The 16,741-nt window shown below is 42.7% G+C and overlaps 1 long non-coding RNA gene across 1 annotated transcript in view; it reads right to left on the bottom strand.

Annotated features, from left to right (window-relative positions):
* Positions 1-11,835: 11,835 nt before the first annotated feature.
* LOC122811964 overlaps positions 11,836-16,741 on the bottom strand; it is an 85,670-nt gene continuing 80,764 nt past the window's right edge. The window contains exon 2 of the long non-coding RNA XR_006366320.1: positions 11,836-12,597. This is a non-coding gene — a long non-coding RNA (uncharacterized LOC122811964). The remainder of the gene's footprint in view (positions 12,598-16,741) is intronic.

Here is a 16,741-nt window from a genome sequence, read left to right as displayed (position 1 = left end):
CATAAATGTGGGGTTTGTTCTCAGAGACCCTGTCTGGATAAAAAATAAAATGTTCCAGAGCCATGAGTGCCTGTAGCTCTGAAACTCATCTTGCAGAAGTTATTGCTAGGAGCAGAGTTGTTTTCCAAGATAAAAACTTTATATCAGCCGTAGCAGCTGGCTCAAAAGGAGGCAGGGTGAATTTTTCCAAGACATAGTTGAGGTCCCATGCAGGCACTGGTGATCATCTTGGAAGGTCTTAAATTTTTGGCTCCTCTGAGGTACTGGTTTAATAAGGGATGAGAAAAGATTAGTGCCTCTAATGTAATGAGCCGAAATGGCAGAGGCATCAATTTTAATAGATGAAAAAGATAGGCCTTTGCCCAGCATCTCAGTTAAGTATTGCAAAACCTGAGGAATATTTGGCACAGCTATATCAGCCCTTTGTGCCTGGTTCCAAGCACAGAATCTCTTGCATTTTCCAGTGCAAGATTTTCTAGTACTATGCCTTCTGGCGTTCAAAATGACATCCATCACAGCTTTACTAAGAGGTGTGTTTTGTATGGCTACATGATCCGCCATGCTGCCAGGTTTAAAGTCCCAAGTTGGCTGCGCAGGATCGGATTGTTTTGCTGGGACAGTAGATGAGGTAATTTGAGGTAAGGTCCAAGCTGGGCATTGAGACAAGTTCCTTAGTATTGGATACCAGTACTGGCGGGGCCAGTCTGGGGCAATTAGTATCATCGTTGGCTTATCCTGTCTGACCTTTAGGAGTACTTTGGGTAGGAGAGGTAGTGGGGGAAAGGCATATACGGATAAGTTTTTCCACCAGAAAGTTAGGGCGTCCAATTTCCATGCTTGTCTGTGATAAATCCTTGTGCAGAATCTTTTTAGTTGGCAGTTGTGAGGGGCGGCAAATAGATCTATATCTGGGCATCACAATTTCCTTGTTATCATGCTGAAGACTTGTGGATTCAACTGCCACTCGTGGGGATGCATGAGGTTTCTGCTTAATTCGGCTGCCAGAGTATTTTCCCTTCCTGGCAGGAATTGTGCCTGCAGATGTACTTGGTAAGTCAATGCTGTGTCCCACAAAGTCATGGCTAGTCTGCAAAGGGGATAAGAATGTGCGCCCCCCCCCCCTGCTTATTTATATACCACATGACCGTGGTGTTGTCTTTATCAGTAGTTGTCCTGGATGAAGTAGGTCCTTGAAGGCTGTCAGGGCATTTTGAACAGCTAGCATCTCTTTTTGATATGTAGATGCATTTGGTTGAGGCCCATGTGCCCTGAATGCATCTTCCTGCCACGTGGGCTCCCCCAGGCATAATCTGATGCATCCGTTGTTAATGTCTGCCTGGCTGGGGGAAATGTGAATGGCTATCCCTTGTTTTGGTGACAAGCCTTTGCCTACCATCAAAAATCCTGTTGCAGGTAGGGAATGAGAGTAATCATAGTTTTCAGGCTGTGGCACTGTTGAGTCCAAACACTTTTTAGGTACCATTGTAGTTTCCTCATATGCAGTCTTGCATATGGAATTAGTAGGATGCAGGATGCCATGAAGCCCAAAGCCTGCAGAATTTTTCTTGCAGATAACTGGGCCTTTGTTGCCAACATTTTGAAATAGGTAGTCAGTTGCCTTTGTCTGGCGTGAGATAAGCCATCTGGGCTGATGTATTTAAGCTTGCACCCAGGAATATTCTCTCTTGACAGGGTACTAGTTTTGATTTCTTTTTGTTGACTTTGAACTCGACATGTTAGAAGTCTTTTCACAAATGCCAGATGCTGTAGAATATCATCCTTGGTTCTCTGCTTGAATAAGACAGTCGTCCAAGTAAGGAAATATATGTATTCCTCTGTCTGCAAAATTCAATTACTGGTGCCAGGCACTTTGTAAAGACCATGGGCGCAGTAGATCAGCCAAAGGGCTGTTCAGAGAATTGGTAATGCATTGAGCAGGCCTTGAATCTTCTGCATACTTGTCTGAAGACCATGCAGGTATGTCTCTTTTAGGTCTAAAGTCACAAGCCAAGCGTTCTTGCCCAGCAGGGGCAGAAGCTGCTGCAAAGTCAACATCTTGAATTTTGGTATATCCAGAAATGTGTTCAGAATAGATAGGTCCAGTATTGGCCTCCAGGCCTTGTCCTTTCTGGGTACCAAAACGGTCTTGACTAAAATCATTGCCCCTGCTCTTGCTCTGGTACTTGTTGAATGGCCCCCATGTCCATGAGGGATGAGACTTGTTTTTGTGCCTCTGCCCATTGATTTTTTGGCAGATCTGGCCAGCCGTTTGCCTTTGGCAGGGTATGGAAATGGAACTTGTAGCCTTGTGACACGATATTTAGAACCCACTTGTCCTGGGTTATGATGTGCCAATTTTGAGAAAAAAATGCTAATTTTCCCCCTAAGGGTGCTGCCAGGAGATAAGTGCTTGGTGCAGGCAGGGGGAAGTCATTGGGACTGTTTCCTGTATGGTTGAGATTTGTCTTCTCCAACTTTGGAGGTACAGGCACCCCATTGCTTTGACCTGCATGAACCCTGCACCTGGGATCTGCCTCTAGGGCGTCTGGGTCTGCCCCTTTGAGGTCTGTGACACAGGAAAGGACCAATTCTTTGTTGGCCAGTGTCTACTAAACCTAGGTGGTTGTACTTGTAAAAAATCTTTGCGTTTTTTGTGAACTCCGGTAGTCGGATGGCTATCCGACGACATTTCTGGATAATTAAACTGGCGTCCAAAATAGTTTAAAGCAAAATCATACAGACACTTAATAGTGCATTGGTTAAATCTAGCACAACACCGACACAGACCGGCACTTGTGAACTGCTTTTGCTTCGGGCACCGCGGGGCATGAAAGACTGAAGAAAATGGCATCGGCTGCATCTTTTATATCCCTGGCACACTGACGTCAGGGAAGAGGCGACAGGAACAGACGCCGGACCAAGACTTTGGAACTCGGGCCGACTGCGGGTAGCCTGCCAACGGATAACCCTAGTGTAATGACTGCAACAGTGTAACACGATGAACATTGTCGTGATCAGGGCCTAGGCAAGGAATACAGTAAGAATGAAAATCCTTATCAGGTATTTGCTTTCCACAAGAAATACAATTATTTACTTTTTCTGACATCGGTCTAGAGGAAGAAAAAAAGTTTACCCAACAGGGTACTTAAATTTATTGAAGACTTCGGATCTGAAACACAAAACACGAAAATCTCAGGAGTCGGCCGACCGGCACTTGCGAACTGCTTCTGCTTCCGGCACCGCGTGGCAATAAAGACTGAAGAAAATGGCGTTGGCCACATTTCATACCCCCTGACAATCTGACGTCAAGGAAGGGGCGACAGCAGCCGACACAGGACCCAGGACTTTTGGAATTCAGGCTGACTGAGGGCAACCTGCCAGCAGGATTACCCAAATGTAATGACTGCAACAGTGAAACACGATTAACATCTTTGAGACGTCACGCAGCAGGAAGAGGGGCAATCCGTGTCCAAATGAGCACCTACGAATTTTAGGCATAGTAGGAGTGAGGTGAGATTTGCTGTAATTGACTGATGCCTAGACGGATACGTATGGAAACGATCTCAGCAGCTTCAAGTGAGCTGCTACCACTGCCATGCATTTGAACAGCCCAAGGGCTGTAGTGAGACCAAAGAGCAGTGTCCTGATCTGTTAATGACTGGGTCCCATCCGGGAGTGCAGATATCTTCTGGAGCACCTGTTCATTTTGATGGGACAGTACGCATCTTGACGATCTACTGAGCACATCCAATTGCCTGAATATTGTATGAACTGAATTAGTTTGCAGAGATCCAGAACTGGTCTCAACTCTCCTGTGTATGGTACCAAGAAGAATCCTGAATAGGTGCTGGATCCTCTCTGGTCTAGGGGACATCTTGTATGAATCTTCTAGCAGGTTTTTTTTAATTTTATTTCTAGAGCTGCTGCTTCCACTGATTGGGTGGAACATTGGGGATTCTTTTCACATTGGCTGGTGGGGGAGCAGGGAAAAGGATATAATATAACCTCTGGATATCGATTCGCTGCACCCAGTAATCTTTTGTTATACCCCGGCTTTTTGGTGCAAAGACAAATGCCCCCCGACTGCCTCAAGACAGAACAGTCACGCCACCCCTCACAACTACTGGTAAGGTTTCTCTGAGAATGAATACCACCCTCTGCCGTGAGGATAGTGTCTTCTATTTGAGTTTCCCCCTCTGCCTCTGAAGGAACTCTATACGGGTCTTGAAAAGGATTCTGAGATTTGCAAAACCACATTTCCCTACTTCCTCATTTATTCCTTGAGAAAGGAATTTGAGGGAATGAAAAAATTATGCCTACGGCAGACAGGATCCTTCTCTCTCGCTCACATCTGGAGAGTGTGTCTTTCACCTTGGGGGCCAAACAAGGAAGAGCCATCAAAAGGCACAATGAAGAACAAATATTTAAAAGGCTCCAAAATCTTGTAGTCGCATCCAGGCTCATCTCTTAACAGCTATGCCTGAACCTGCTGACCGTGAGGTACCTGCTTCTGCATGGCAGATCAACCTTATGAATGCATTAGTAATAGCTTGGAGGGAGGCCAGTTGTGGGGAAATTCTATTTCGATCCTTGGCAAATATGGATCCAGAAAAATTTGGAAACCTCTCTGGTCAAATCTCTTGTAAAATGTGCCAGATAATTCAGCGGCCTGAAGGCAAAGGTCACTGAAGAATACACATGCTTACCAAACCTGTCCAAAGCCCTGGACTCTGTTAGGAGGATGAACAGAACTCTTCTGTAAGTTATTTTAATAGGTGCCACCACAAATAGGGCATCAACTGGGACTGCTTTGCTCCAGTGCACCAGTTCTGGGGGGGGGGGGGGCTAGAATTTTTCCAAGTCGTTTAGGGACTGGCTTTACCATGCCCAGTAAGAAACAAGGTCTAGGAATTAGTCAGCTGGGAAAGCCACCCAAGAAATACAAGGACCAGACCCAGAAAGCCTCCAGGAAAACAGATTCCTCCTGAAAGGGGGTACTGGAGGACCAACTACCTTTTTGTTTCAGGACCTCTAGGATGTCAAGACAGATCTTCAGGTGATCTTGGTGACCCCTCCCCTTCATCAAAATCTGCGCCATCCATGAAAGATTCCGGAGGGGAATCCAGGTGTCTCCTCTTACATGTTCTTTTCCAAGGGACTTTTTTAATGGGGTGTTATGGGGAAGTATCAGAAGAGATTATGTCCTGAAGGACCGACTGGAGACGAGACTAGACTGGCTGTTTCAAAGGAATGGATGGATGGACGAGGCTCAGAGGAGATAACCAGAGGCAGAAAAAGTTGTCTGACCTGAGGGGGACAGGGATGTCCCTTCTCCAGGCAAAGAGAAGCCTTCTCCACAACCTCAAAGGCAAAACTCCTATGGGAAACAGAAGTCAATGGCAAAGAAGCCAGTAGTTCTTGAACTGTCAAGCTCCTGCAACCCCACCAGTACTCCACCTGAAGAGGGAGTCCAAATTGAGCTGTTCAATGCTGGAGTCCCGAGGGGAAGAAATGGCTCCAAAAGCTTTGGAGTCAATCTCAACCTCCTTGACCCAGTACTTCAGCTTCAAGAGTATTCTGGCTCCAAAAGTTTCAGGGCTAGGTCACTCAGGGAAGTCACCAGAGTTGAACAGACAATCACTAGATCTGATGAGAACAATCCCCCAGAGGTCTTGGATACAAGGACCCCAGAATGGTGGGTTGGATCAAAGGAGGAGATAAAGGGGAAAGTGGACAAAGGTCATCTTGTGGATCTGGTGGGAGATGGAGCCAGGAGTACCCCCATCTGGATCTGCGCTCTGAGAAATTTCATCATTCAATTCACATCAGCTGTGGATAAGCTACTGGAAGATCTAAGATATGATGTAGGGTGGAGGTCTGGAATACCTACAGGAAGATCTCTCTAAGAAAGGTGAACAGAGGTGTGAAAACTGGATCTGGTACGAGCAGAGCAGTTCAGATACGAGAAGACCTAGGTTTAGAACCAGTCGGATCCAACTTTTTGTGCATTTCAGAAGGAAGAATGGGTCCAGGGGCCTCTTGTGCAACTCCTTTTATTTTCCCCTTGTCTGATTTTTATGGATGGGGTTCGAGTCCCAGCTGCTGAAGCAGAAGACACGGGAAGGAGGCCCCTCAACAATTAATTATACAATCAGCAATAGCTCTGAAGTTAAACCTGGAGCAGATAAAAATATGCATCTAATTTCATGGGTCCTAAGCAATAAACTTGCCCCATGGACATCAGAGTTGGGAAGTTTATGTCCACAGGTAACACACTTTTTAAAAACAGTTGGCTCATCAGTCATAACCAAAAAAGAAAAACTGTCTAAAGAAACTAGGGGCAGAGAAACTTGTTATGAACAAGGAAAATAAAGGAAGAGTAAAATGGGGAAGAAAGAGAGAAATACCACCAACAATGTTAGAAAGAGTACTCAAAGAGTAATCTTAGGAGGAGAAGAGTACCGACACTAGTACTTCAAAGAGGTACCAAGAAATCAGTAGCTAAAAAGGGTAGGGGAAACTGGTTAACACAAAGAATATGTATGGGAGGATAGGAGTATAAATATAAACAGAAATTTAAACGGTAACTCATGAAAAAAAGGCTAAATGTATCTTCAAAGCTCGACAGCGACAGGATCGGCATCTGAAGCTGAACTGCGGCAAATGAGATCTGCAGTAAGTTAGGTTGACAAGGTATTATGAGTAAAGGGAAAACAAGAGTTTTAGATCCGATGATCTGGTAGAAGTGGTAGAGTTGGATCATAGTCTCTGAACCGAAACCAGGGTCTATATTAGATAAATGAACTTTCAAAAGTTAGTGTCATATGGTCGACACCATATGATCGAATTTTTGAAAGTTCAAAGTTTTAACAGAGATCTCCATACAGCGCGGAATGGGAAGATTGCCCTTTTCTGTACTGTAATGCGATCTCGGAGTTGGTATATTTAAAGAGTGGGGGTGTGTGTGGGTGTTCAGGTAGGTTGTGTAGTTTTTTTTTTATTAGATGTTCAAACTTTTAAAAGTTTGATTATATAGTGTTGACACAGGACAGTCGAAATTTTGAAAGTTACATTTTACAACATTGATCCCCCCCCCCCGAAACCATCAGCTGAGGAATGAATGTAAAGGACATCAGAACAGTTATGTACTTACCGTAATATTAGATCAGAGTTTTCATTTTTGTTTGGTTCAATGTTTGGGTTATTTGATCCAACTGGATCCAACCTGTGTTGTCTGGGTGGAAATTTTCTCTTCATATAATTGACTGATATTCCTAATTAATCTGCAAGACAGAGTAGAAAGGCTTGATGCTGTTTATAGCTCCCTGACTGTAGCAGTTAGGAGCCACTGTTCATCTAGATATAGGAAAATGTGGATCCTCTGCAGCTGAAGGTGAGGTGCTGCCACACTGCCATAATCTTGCCTTCCAGCTGGAAGCTGAGAAATTTCCTGGACTGCCTTTCAATCTTGATGTGATGGTACTAGGTGTCCTGGAGACCTACTGAGCACATCCAATCATCCCTCAAGGGAGGCAATATGAACTGCACAGTCACCATCTGGAATTTTGTCTGTATGACAAATTGATTTAGACAGCTGAGATCTAATAATGGCCTGAGGTCCATTGTCCTCTTTGGAACTGAAAAGAACATGCAAAAGACTACAGATTCTAAACAGTCTGGGGAGACCTTCTGGACGGCTCTTGTTTAGCAACTCTGGCATTTCTGTTGCTGTAGATTCTAACTAATCTGGTGGAATATCGGGAATCCTTAACATTTAGTTGGGGAAAACAAGAATGGTATGGCCATGAATGAGAAGTTATGGCTTTGCCAGGCTTGAGGGTTTAAGGTTAAGCATCCTTTGTCTGCCTCGAGTGCAGCATCCAAGGCAACATTTAAGTGACACTGGTAGGCTTTTCCTCAGTGAAAGGTCCACAGAAAACATGGTTCTGCAGTCAGCTTCTGCCTGCTGGGTGACATCCATATGAAATGCCTCCTTCTCTGCCTCAGGAAGATCCATCTCCAGGAGCACTGTGGTGAAAACCCTGTGATTTTTCTGAACCATACCCCTTTGATTCCTGGTATAGTATCTTAGTGGAGTGGAGAAACAGATTCCTATGGCAGACAGGGTCCTACAGTCTTGTTCACTTCTGTTAAGTCTCTTACCTTGGATCCAAAGAGCATGTAGTCATTGAAAGGGGCATTAATAAAGGACACCACAAAGCTTACACTGCAAAACACATCCAGGCATGGAAACGCATGGTAATGCCTGTAACCAGTTGCTCTTGATGTGTCATCTCCTGCATTTGATAGCAGTCGCATGGCGACACTAGAAGTAGATTGAAAGGTAGATATTTGGGTGCCCACTGTTTTGTGGAAATCTGAAGGCAAGTTACCTGAAAGAGTCTGGCACCTCCTTCAAGTCCCTTTGGAAAGGTTTCCAAAGTTTGTTGTATTATATTTTTGAAATGAACAAGGTAATTTAGTGCCTGAAGAGCAAAGGTTGCTTAAGTGCTAGTCTGTTTCCCTAGTTTGTCCAACACTCTGGAATCTCTGTTAGGAAGATGGACAGATGAAGATTCCACAGATAGTTTGTTCTTTGTGACTGCTACTACCACTATGGTATCTACTAGATTGTCCTTAGACCAGTGTTTCCCATCTCTGAGCTACAAGGATTCTGTCCAGTTTCTTGGGGATTGGCTCTAATGTCAGGGTCTTCCCAAGACCTCTATGCTAGGAGGTCTACCATGGTATCAGAAGACTGACACCCAGGATACAGATGGGCCAGAACCAAAGGCTCCAAGGAAAAAAGGAGGAGTTTCAGTGGACCATTCCCCCTTCTGCTTCACCAATTCTAGGATGTCCACAAATGTGACACCAACTAGGGGAACTTGGGGGATTTCTCCATCCAAATCCATGTCCTCCGTGAACTCCGATGAGTTGTTGCTATGCTTCTGTTTGCACCATTTTATTTGTGGAACATGGCTGTGGGGTTTGATGGAGACGCATCAGAATCAGATAGGGAGCTCAGATGTAGAGCCAGCACAAAGCCTATGGGTTCTGTCCCGGTTGACTCAAAAACAAGGCAAAAGGAGTTGTTGGGATGGACTGGAACTCTGTGCACACACGTCTTCTTAGACCAGCCCAAGGCCTTTTACACAGCTTCAAAAGCAAACTGCCATTGCAGCTGAGGAAATACCTTCAGTGTCTACTGACTTGGGGAATCTCCTAGTTCCAATAGAGATCTATTCAGAGGAGGATCTCGTAGCTGAACTTTCAAGTGCCAAAGCACCAATGGGGGATGAAAGACTATGAAATCTTCAGTGTTGACTCAGTCTGCACTCCCACCCAAACACTGAATCTGGGACTTAACTCGACCCAATAGTATCAGAGTCAAAAGAGCAGGTCTCTAGAGCTGTCAGATGTGTGCCAGAAGGGTTCAGACCTGCAGAAACTGGTTTTAAGTAGGGGAGTAGTCAAGAAGTGTGTTGGGGTCGATAGGCCTGTTCCCATCCCTCCTCTGTTGGACAGTGCTGGGAAGACCCCCATCTAGATCTATACCCAAGAATTTTCTCATCTTCCAGTTGACATCCATTTTAAGATTTCTGGTGAATCATCCAGACCTTGAAGTGACTGACAGGTCTTGAAGGTAGCTTATGTTGGAGGACTGTCGAGTGTAACAGAGGATTCACAGGACCCAGAGGAAAAAGCTCTAAGGGAGGGGGGTTCAGATCCAGTTGGTAAATGGATCCAACTGCCTCAAATAGTCTTGGCTATCGGAACAGGAAGACTTCAGATATGGATAAATTTTTCCTGGCTTTCTCTACTCTCTTTTCTGACCTCTTTTAATCAGTCTTTTTTTTCACTGACTTAGCTCACTGTTTTTATTTAGTTCTCTTTCTCTTCTCAGTACTGGGAAAAGCAGACGGTCTTGCTTCAGATGACATAATGGAAGACCCTGCCTGTGAAGGAAGCAAACCCTTATTAGTTTCTCTTCTCCTGCCTTGGATGGCTCTGGGTCTGAAGGCAGCACAAACATCACAGCTAGCCTGGATGTGAGAGGCAGCCAAATAGACACAAAGGGAGTGGCGGTCTTGAGGGGGGGATCTTGTGTCCACAGGCTGAACACTTTAAAACGTGATATTTTTTTCGGGCATTACAAAAGGAATGCACACAAAAAAACTATCACTATATAAATACAAGTCTAACCTTAAACTACCTAAATACAATTCTAACCTTAATTCACATTTTATGCATGTGTTTTTATATATATATATATATATATATATATATATATATATATATATATATATATATATATATATATATATATATCTCACAACAGTAGCAAACACATTAACAAAGGGAAAACTCGCTCACTGAAAGTCAAAACTAGCATTATCACTACTAGAAAATTCTACAAACAGCAGTCAGAAAAGGGCTTATGACCCAAGACACTACCTTAATACTAACCTAACCCTAAAATAAAACTACACTATGCAAAGTATTAAAAGAAAGGGAGAAGCCAAGAGTGAAAAAAAATGGCTTTCACTGACTACAAAAAGAGCTTGCGGAAACTCGCCTGGATGAACTGGAGGCAAACTAAATCAGAGGCAAGTTAGAAGGGAACTAAGTAAAGGAAGAGTCTGTTCTCTGATCCAAAGCTGTAGTAGAAGGCAAGAGGTCAGACCACATTCCAAATGTTGTACTGGATGAAAACAGAACACTGGAATATATTTACTTATTTTTGGCTTCAAATTTACAATTGAAAAATATTTTGCCTTGATGCTGTCAAATAAAATATACCACATTAAGCAAACACTACCAAGCACAAATACAAGAATTTGCAACACAAACTGCACCACAAAATAAAGGTTACTACCTATTGGACTGCTGATTGTGTGCCGTGTGTGTGTGTGTGTGTGTGTGTGTGTGTGTGTGTGGGGGGGTGTTGGTTTGAGGTACAGCGGTTAGATTCCTCAGGATGCTACAGTGACCCAAACAGAGTAGTCAGGCTTATAGCAACCAAAATCTTTTAGAAATGAAGTGTGTGTGTGGGGTACTCAATATTAATGATGTTCAACAGCAGTACAACAGACACTACACTCTGCAGTACAGTACAGTGCCAATACATTTCATTTATGTGGAAATTATTGCTCAGGATCAACATTAACTTCAGCCAGTGTCACTTCACAAACGCATTACAGGGCTGTGCACTACTCGTACTTCAATGGCTTCACCAAGGGTGAAGAGAACTCAGAGCTCAATCCAATTGTATCCCAGGAAAGTGTCACTATGAACCCATGCAGATGGAGTGGTTAACTGGCAATCAACCCAATCCACCCCCTCCAAATATAATGGTTAACTTGGCCGTCTTTCTCCAGCTCATTCATGATCCGATTCCTCTGTCCCTTTTCCAGTAGGTTTCAACCAAAGGCAGTCTTGGCATCTTTTCTTTCATGTGTAAAGAACAGAAAAGCAAAAAAAAAGACATTTATACTTGCCAATGACAACCTGCACATACTGCAAGATATAGACTAAAACAGGAAAAAAGTATGCATTCCACACTGCACTCTAACAGTTGTGTTCATCTGTTCAGTTATCCGGGTCAAGTATTCATGCTAAAAAGCACGTATGGGGGAGCAGCATTCTTTTCAGGAGTACTGGTACAGGACAAGCAGTGCTCACAGTCCAACTGTTCTGAACTACAGCACTGCAAAGATCCACAACAAACAGGAAACCTGAATATTGTGTCACGTGGTCCCCAGATGAACTTGTTCAGAAACACAAAGTTAATTTATACATTGTACAAACTAAATGACATCACAAACAGACATCTTAACATCCGAAAGGCAACATTTATCAACTTCAGCTTTTACAGATACAAGATTATGGGGTACAAAATAAAAAAATAAGAGCTATAAGAAAAACAGCAGTTGCAGCGGTTGCCTGTGGCTCTATACAAGTTAGCCATACTAAAAAAATGAGTTGTCAATGGTACAGCTGTCAATCTACTGTAAATACAAATGATAGAATATTCAACCCAAGGGGTGGATAAGTGACGGGCAAAACCTCTACTAGGTTATTTAACACCCTGAGGCCAATTGGTTACAACACTGTATAAAGTAAGGCCACTGCTCCGTCCTCAATAATTATAAAAGCATGTGCACATGCAAATGATACATGTGACTTTATTTACATACTCATTGTCTTTATTTTGGTTTTCAAAATGACTGGCCTGAGAACAGATTAGGGGCTCAAGTGTAATTTGTGGTCCACACACTGCTGCACTACCACCACTGACAAGATATCTAAAAACAGAAATTGTACAGTGTTGTCAGTACCCCCATAAAAAGCACCATGATTCTCACCCCTTGACGGACTGATGATCCTCCCTCCCTCAAATATCCCACCGCTTTTCCCTCCATATCAGTATTTCATAATAGAAGATAATAAAAAAATACAGTAGATGCACAACAGGCAGAGCGATCATTTCTTGGCTTTTGCAGAGTTCCTTGGTGGTGTGACAGGGCGCCCACTCGGATTAAGTCCACTAAATTGGCCATACTTGGGTTTATTCTTATCTGCTGGCTTCAAGATCTAGAAATTAAAGAAAACGGTACAAAATACATTAGTAAACCATTTTACAAAAATTATCCACGTTTTACATGAATAAATACAATGGCAAGTGACTTTACAACCCCCACCCTAACAAAATATCTGGTTTATGCTGCCTTCTGTCACAAAAGGCTTGAAAGCATTTGGGGGGGGGGGGGGTCAGGTATTGAGTTATGAGACATTAAGAGATGAAAAGCACTTCAATTATCACGAGGGCTATAAACAAAACTGCTCCAAGTCAGCAAAATGGGGATACAAATGAAAAAATATTTGAAAAACAACCTTCCAAATGGACTTGGGATTCAGGTTGAAAAGATTTAGTGCATCTACCAAGACCCAGCATTTCATGACAAACAGAATAAATAACCTGCTACATCAGAAATTACTCAAACCGCTCTGGGCTCACAGAGAAGCACACTAAAGGATACAAGTGAATGCACAATAAAGTACAGGGGATTAAGAAATTACCATAACATCATTTACTGATCACTGCTGTACTACGCCAAACTGTCGAGTTATCTCACCAAATAACCTGGATATCCAGCTGGGATACCAAAGCCAGAACCTTATATGTTGACTCAAGCCTGTGGGTGTAAGGATACAAGCAGATGTTGCACATAAATCCTCAGACTTTCCCCATGCCAGTAAGCCTTGTAGAAGTCTAAGAATAAACTGGTCAGCAAAGAGGGGAAGACAAAAAGACAGTGGTGTGTCTCAGTCCATGAAGAAAAGGAAGAAACAGTGAAGACAGAAGGTAGGGTAGGAAAGAATACTGCAACAGTGATCAGTAAGACATCTACTGTTATTAAGTTCTTACACAGATGTGTTTCATCTTTCCTTAGATAACTGTTCAGTATTCCCAACTGTTGGGCGAGTCGCAAAGCTCATCAACTGTAAAGGATGATTGGATGACGAGAACTATCCAGTAATCAAGAGAATACTGACCTGGCAAAAGAAGCTCATGATTTAGAAAGAGCATTCACTATAATGTTTGGTAAAAGGTATGCATAGAAGGGACCAAGCAGCTGCATCAGACAGTTCTAGTGTCTCATTGTAAAAGTTTCCAGAAGAGTCCACTGCTCAAGAAGGGTATGCCTTCGTTTGAGAAGTTAAGGATTTCTCATGCTAAGTATAGCAAAAGTAATGATCTTATAGTAGTAGGTTTCCTTGTGTCCAGAAGAAACTTTACCACTTCTTCAAAATATTGGAGTTTAAAAGGGATCACAACCCTTTCATCCATAATGTCTGGTTGAGCAATGACAGGTTAGGATGAAGTAATGAGTCCTTCTGTAGTGTAAGCAAGTTCACTGTGGAGGGTAGCTTCTTGCGATGGTCCTTGGCTAAGTGGAAGAGAAGGGGGAACAAATGTTGCTGCAGCCAACAGGAAGTTACGATAAGATCTTTGGGTATTCTCTCTGAATCTTTATTAGGACCTGGAGAGAAGAACTGGAGGAAAAGACCATGTCGGGGTTCCAAGCTTAAGGACAGTAGGCCCCACATGCAAAAGCGCAGAACTTGTCATCGATGGAGGCAAATAGATCTGTCAGTATAACCCTTGTATGACCTATGTCTAGATCATCACCCTGTTCAGCATCCATTCGTGGGAGAAGATCTGCTCTTACAGATCTGTCAGAACATTGTCCAATGAGGGTATATCAACAACCCGGAGAGACAGGTTTGCTTCTCTGGCCTGTTACCATACCAAAAGAGCCAATATGCACAGCTGAGAAGATATGGGGCTCCCTACTTGTTTATGTACTACATAACTATCGTGGTGTCTATGAACACTCAACTTTCCAAGAATAGGAAAAGATTTGCAGGGCCTGTATTAGTATCTTCACTTCCTTCAAATTGATGCAATTTGACCTTAGATTTGTTGGGCCATTGTCCCTGAGCTCTCAAGTTGCCAGACCATACTCCCCATGCATCGTCTGATGCTTCTCTGTGCAACTCCTGTTGCGGTGTCTGTAGTTTGAAAGCCAGCATCAGGCTAAGCTTCATCTTTGATACCCACCAAATGATTTCCTTCAATGGGAAAGGCAGGAGAGGAATTTAGTGTCCATAAGCATGGGAATGTTGGGACCAAGTGAATTTCAGGTACCGTATGGAAGCTGGCAAATGGGACCATGAGGATGGTTGATGCCATGAACTACAGTACTCTGTGGATCTCTCTTGTAGTACAGGACTGATGAGGAAACAGAGAAAGGAAGTAACTGGTGAAGCTCTGCACTTTGGTAGTAGGAAAGAATGCATGAGTTTGGTGTCACGCCTGCATCCCAACTAGCCCTTGGGTTGGTTTCACTACGGACTTCATTAACTTAACTGGGAACTCCAAGCCCTGAAGGGATAAGGTGAAGGTGAGATGAGTCAACAGTATCAGTTAGATGCCTAAATTATAAAGGTTGTTCAACTAAGGTAAAACCTGCATTTCTCCAAAGTCCTGCAATAAGCTAAGACTAGAGTGAAACACTATCTGAAAACTCTGGGGGCTGAAAAACATCCAAAATGTAGAGAGAACAGAAAGAGTGATGACCAAGTAGAAAAAGTACAGTTGTGTACCTACCATAAATGTAGATGTTCGAGTATATTCACTGCTACAGTCATTACAATTGGGTTATCCTGCTGGCAGGCTACCTGCAGTCGGCCTGAATTCCAAAGTCTAGGTCCGGCGTCAGTTGCTTTCGCCTCCTCCCTGACATCAGTACGCCAGGGGTATAAAAGATGCAGCCAATGCCATTTTCTTCAGTTTTTCTTGCCCCAGATGTCAGTTGCCCCAAAAATGGTAGGCTAAATTATGACAATAAACATGCATGCACAAAAAAAAACTTTTCCTTCATCTACAAGGAAATACACCACATAAGTTGTATAGAATAGAGAAGTACAGATAAGTCCCAGCAAAGGAAAAGGGGGATGGTGGGAGGGTAACCCGGACTGCAACAGTGAATACACTCAAAACATCTACAATTATGTTATCAAAACACAAACGAAAAACTGGAAAGTTTTAAACAACTAAGAAAACAATAAAATAAGTCAGAAGTCGAATGCCACACGCCACGTCAAAAATCCAAAACACTAACGCTGCATAAAACATACATACATCTTCTTTCAGACAAGTATCATTGAAACCTCTTGTGAGTTTTAAACATACCACATACCAACAATTATATCCAATTCACAAAATAATATATTCCCTTCCAAAAAGACATACATTTTAAGTTAAAAAAAAAAAAGTAGTATATCCTAAACTGTATTACAAACTATCCAGTACCACTTTACACAAGCTTAGCTTTTTAGAATTTTTAAATATATTTATATAATACAAAAATATATATATATATATTATATACAAAAAAAGTTTTTTATTTTATATTATATATTATATATATTATATTTGTAAAAATACTATTACCTAGTAAGAGCTTTTTTGTTTAAAAAGGCATTTTATAGAACACATCCATTAATCCTGGGTGGACATAGTAAGACCACTACCCTTAGGGTTGATGTCTATTCAACAAACAATAAAAAACTATGATTGTTATTTTCAATAATATGTTTTATTAGTGCATTTATTGCGGCGACCTTTCGAAATAGCGTATATATGCTCATAGATGCGTTGTTTTAAATGTCTTTCTGTTTTACCAAAATTATGTTAGGTATACAACTGTACTATGTTCATCGTGTTTCACTGTTGCAGTCATTACAATTGGGTTGAATCCCAAAGCCAAGGTTGGGAGGCCGGTGCTGATTAGGAGAGGCCACCAGGCCCTGCAGAACTGCAGTGGCAAATACTGCCCTGGATTTAGAGTAGAGGGGTAAATGATAGTGCTTTGTAAAAGTATGCACTGAACTCCAGGTTGCAGCCTCTAAGATGTCTTTGGTTGGTACTCCTCTGAGGAAGGCTGCTGCTTTGGTTGAATGTGGCCTAATGCCCTTAGGCACTGATTTGCCATGCTGTGAATAGCAGAAATGAATGCAGTGACCTATTCACTTTGAAATAGTCTGGTTTGAGATGGGCTTTCCTTGTGATCCTGCAGCATATGCAACTAGACGTTGTTTGGTCTTTCTGAAAGCTTTGGTTCTGTCCAAGTAGAAGTGTAGCTGCCTGTGAATGTCCACAGAATGCAGA

The sequence above is a fragment of the Protopterus annectens genome, chromosome 9.part0, assembly GCF_019279795.1.
Source record: "Protopterus annectens isolate FY-2018-M chromosome 9.part0, PAN1.0, whole genome shotgun sequence".
In the NCBI taxonomy this organism is placed as follows: domain Eukaryota; kingdom Metazoa; phylum Chordata; order Ceratodontiformes; family Protopteridae; genus Protopterus; species Protopterus annectens.
This window is presented reverse-complemented; position numbering and strand designations above follow the sequence as displayed.